The 4,826-nt window shown below is 45.8% G+C and overlaps 1 pseudogene; it reads right to left on the bottom strand.

Moving 5' to 3' along the window:
• Positions 1 to 2,974: 2,974 nt before the first annotated feature.
• Positions 2,975 to 4,154, bottom strand: LOC100338652 (spindlin-1 pseudogene; annotated as a pseudogene).
• Positions 4,155 to 4,826: the final 672 nt, after the last annotated feature.

Raw genomic sequence — 4,826 nt, 5'->3', positions numbered from 1 at the left:
CATCACACACATGCACACACACACACACATACAATAATACTACAGCAGGTAAGAGAAAGGCCAATAGATTTCACACATAGATTCATCTCTTGCTTTGTCACAAGTCCCACGATAATTCTGGAAATTAATGTTGAATTCCTAAAACAAGGAACCAACATTCAGATACCTGAAAAATGCAAGCAATGAATGCAGATCTGAAACATGAGCCTAAAATGAAGCCCAAGATACAAGAGCTCGAGAGCCGATTTAGTCACAGTGTTGTTAAGTATGGTGTACGCCACCAAAACGAAGCAAAATAGGGCAGGGAGGGGAATGAAAAATAACAAAAACCCTTGCCCATCCCTCAGCCTTAAAGGCAATAAATAGAACAGTGACTGAAAACATCATAATCGGCATCATCGATGTTGTCACTGTCCTTTGCATTCCTCTGTGGACCAGGAAATCATGGGTATATTAAAGCCACTAAAGTTACTTGCAGAAAAACCACAATGCAAGGCATCAGGTCAGGCTAGAAATGTTTGAACTGACTCAACCCTCGGGATAGTCTATGTAAAATTCATTTTCTATCCCAAAGTCACCACGGAATGTTCTGCACCCTGTCTGCATGCTGTACTGTTCATATTTCGACTCTGGTGGCACACGTATCAATGTGGGCTCTAGGAGCTACGCTCAGACTGGGGACTGACTGACAGGACTCCTGAGAGTCCTCAGTAAAACACAAAGCAGAGCTGCAGAATGACACTAATCACACCCAAGAAGCATCTATGTTGGGGGGGGGGGGGTCATGCAGCTTTGAGAAGCTCAGCCCTGGCTGCCTGTGGTGAGGCTCTGTGTACAGGGCTCAGATGCTGACAGAGACTGAGAGACAGTGACTACAGGAGGGATAGCAGTGGTTCACACCCCACAGCACAAGACAGAAGCCTTCGGGGACGCTGAAACAGGCACCAAGGAAACCATGCACAGCTAGGCCTTGAAATCACACAATCTCTTAACATCAGGAATGGTCCCAAGAGGTCACGCCCACTCTGACTCAAACCTCTGGGTTTGACTGGCAGCGTGCTCCCTCAGGTTCTGCCCAAATTGCAGCAAGATTCACAGTCTCCAAATGAGACTGGCTTCACATTTGGCCTTTCTCCTGGCTGTGAAACCACCAGGATCCTCCAGAACAAAGTGACCAGCTGTTCAACTGGTTAACCAACCACAGTTGCAGTTCTATTTCAGCTTTAATGATCTTGCAGGTACAAACCACAAAAGGACTCCAGTTAAGGGCTGCTTTCACATGCATAGCAAACGGATGATTGGACCTATTAAGGTGACTCATCTCCGCTCTGCAAATCCTTAGGAGTCATGAAAGGGAATGGATCCACAGAAATAGGTGTTAAGACATTAAGCTGTCTTTTGTCCAACATTCTTTGTCCAACATTCTAAAGTGACCAGCAAGGGGAAAGAGGTCTCTAACCATGATCATATCAGCAATAACAGCTGACAAATAATAGCAATAGCAGTGACAAAAATTAATACATCCCAGAGAACTTGTTAGAAGGCAACACCATTTTTAAAACTTACATTTCTAATATAAAAGCACAGTGATATCCCATGAACTAACCATGTACACACAAACCACCAATGGATGTTGCCTTTCAAATCCATGAACTAAAATCCAAATTCCTGATTTGTACAAATAACAGACCAAATATGCAGTCCAAAAAACACACCTACATTATAATTGTATTGTGTGTTGGGTCGGCGCCGCGGCTCAACAGGCTAATCCTCCGCCTAGCAGCGCCGGCACACCGGGTTCTAGTCCTGGTCGGGGCGCCGGATTCTGTCCCAGTTGCCCCTCTTCCAGGCCAGCTCTCTGCTGTGGCCAGGGAGTGCAGTGGAGGATGGCCCAGGTGCTTGGGCCCTGCACCCCATGGGAGACCAGGAGAAGCACCTGGCTCCTGCCTTCGGATCAGCGCGGTGCGCCAGCTGCAGCGCGCTGGCCACGGCAGCCATTGGAGAGTGAACCAACGGCAAAGGAAGACCTTTCTCTCTGTCTCTCTCTCTCACTGTCCACTCTGTCAAAAAAAATAATAATAATTATATTGTGTGACCAAGGACACACCTACATTATAATTGTATTGTGTGGATCAAGGACCTGGGCTTTCCTAAAAGTATTTAGATTTAAAATGTAAACAAAACATTTGCAAAGTTTAGAGTCAAAGGCAACCTTTTACCTAGATTTATCACCAGTTAGTGAACTTCTGAGGTGGCCATTAACTGCTCACACATAGCTCCTATTTGGAGTTAAGTGTCTCAAGTCCCCAGATGGAAAAGATGTTCTGAACTTCTGACTTTCAAAATAAGCTGAATGTTCTTATGTGCTTCCTGTGCCCAAATCTGATTTTAAATAAAGAACGGCAATATCATAAATATGACAGACTTGGGTTAAGCACTCCTGTTCAAGTGGAGAAAATTGCATCACCCCCATCCCAATCTAGAGAAATGACTGCCAATGGTGTATGTGTACACTTGTATCTCTCACTGTAAACTGTGTGTGTGTGTGTGTGTAAGTATGCACACAGATATAAGATAGAGACAGGTAGGTATAAACACATACATCTAAAAAAAAAAAAAAGGTAACAAGAAAAATACCAAACTATAATTGCATTGTGGCAGCAGAAAAAGAGTGTTAGAGTGAAGAGGAAAAGACAGAACAATTATGGGTTTAAATGACTATGATGTTAGCTTAACTTTTATCAACCTTGCCTGTAACTTCCTTCCACACAGATTTCTTCTAAGAAGGAGTTCTCTTTTCACAAAATGCTTCGTGTTCTCATCTGTACTATTCAGAACAAATTCAGTTCTGCTGGCAGAAATGGTGGGTTTGCAAGGACATCTAAGTTTTCATTAAACCAGAAAGCAATCAAGTCTTCTTGTCTACAACATACATTTAATAGTTCCACAAATTTGGCAAAGTTCGTGGTGACACCTAGGATATTTTCATCAAATCGTAGACATAAAAACAGAAATCATCATCAAACTTGATGAAACAGATGGTTTGGCTTCCACTTGCTGGATGACCATGCCAGTCCTTTCTGAGCCATCTTCTTTGGCATATTCCACTTGTTTGCCTACCAGGCTGTCCACAGCTTCTCCTGGTTCCCTTTCTGCTGGAGGTGAATCATTAGAATCAGGCATGGCGCGAAGGTCGCCTTTTTTGTAATCATCTAGGAGCTGGCACATGTACAGGACAGGGTCGTTCTCACAGGGGATGTAAAACCACGCGTTCATGACAGGCGCCCAGGCTAAGACCATTGCCCTCGATTCATCTTTAGAGCCCTCCTCAGCCTCCAACATACGCTCCACTGCTTGGCCAATCCCTGTGTCTGCCAAGTGTGCATCGCTGAGAGGGCTTTGAGGGCAGAGACTCTCATCACTATTAAGTTCAAGTCCATAAACACAGTCAAATCCATCATGTTTTACAAGATACAAAGAAGGATTTGCGGGCACCTGGTCCAGGCCGGCTCCTTTCCACTGGGTGACAGGAGCACTCCCCTCTTCCCACCCACGCTGAATCTTGCATCTTACGATATTCCGCCAGGGCTGGAAATCAGGTTTGCTGCGCCCCGCACTGCTGGGTTTTCTGTGGGACGTCCGCTTCTTCACCCTGTCTGCAGACACTCCAGCAGGGCCTGCATCAGCTCTGGACCGCTGGCCAGGTGTCTTTCCGAATGGGGTCTTCACTCATCTGCATTTAAGTGAGCAGAACCTCTGGACTAGGGTGAAAATTCAATATCCTCCCATCTGAAACTTTCCAAAGAATTCCAGTATTCTCATTAATCCACTAAACAAATGTTTCCTTTGCGAGTTCAACAAAACTCCATGAAGCCAAAAGCACGCTGCCGGTCTCACAAAGGCCGCGATCTGCCAGCCCTGCGGGTCCGTCGCCGCTCCCTCACGCTTCCGCGGGTCCCGGAAGGCGCCTTCCGCCCTCTCGGCGCGCCCCGCCAGCCACCATGGCGCATGCGCACTGCACTGCGCCCGCCAAACTGCGACGGCGGCGCCGACGGCCACACTCTGGATCTCTTTACTGTAACCCAGAAACGATTCACCAAGCAGAAGCTGCCTTTCAGTTTAATTATTCGCCAGCCACCGTTTCTGGCCGCCATGACTGTGTCCTGTTGATAAACCACATTGCAGGCACCTAACTACTAGTCAGCAGGTAAGAGCACCCATGGGCGTGGCCTGTAAACTCTCTGCCTCTAATTCTGTCTCTTGTATTTGTGCATCTGCTACCAACCTGACTTAGTCTGCTAGGACTGGTGTAACAAAATACGTTAAACAGGATCATTTATGCACAATGGACGAGGATTCCAAGATCCAAGATGGCAGCACATGAGGTATCTGGTGAGAACCATGCCTCATAGGTGGTGATTTCTGCAGCAGAAGGGTCAAACAGCCTCCCCGGGGCCTCTTTCGTGGAGCGCTCATCCCACTCCTGTAGGTTCTAACCTGATGTCCTAGTCACTTCCTAAAGGCTTCATCTCTTCACACTACTGCATTGAGAATTAGGTGTCAAGTGTGGATTTTAGGGGGAAAATCCTTAATTCTCTGTCACAATATGTGTGTCCATCTCTGCCTCTCTGTTGGCATATCTTTTTATGCTCCTCTCCCCACTTACGCACATGTATACACAGATAATGCATTTTTTACCTATATTATTAACTCCACTAGATTGTTAAATTTCTCCTACACTAATACAGTTAAAACTTTGACCTGACAAGTTTCCATGCAGAAAAATGTCAAAAAATTATTGAGAAACAAAATTCCAATACAACTTC

The sequence above is a fragment of the Oryctolagus cuniculus genome, chromosome 10, assembly GCF_051225735.1.
Source record: "Oryctolagus cuniculus isolate XC-2025 breed Fujian yellow rabbit chromosome 10, ASM5122573v1, whole genome shotgun sequence".
Taxonomy (NCBI): domain Eukaryota; kingdom Metazoa; phylum Chordata; class Mammalia; order Lagomorpha; family Leporidae; genus Oryctolagus; species Oryctolagus cuniculus.
The sequence above is the reverse complement of the archived record's forward strand: the minus strand, read 5'-3'. Positions and strand labels throughout refer to the sequence as shown.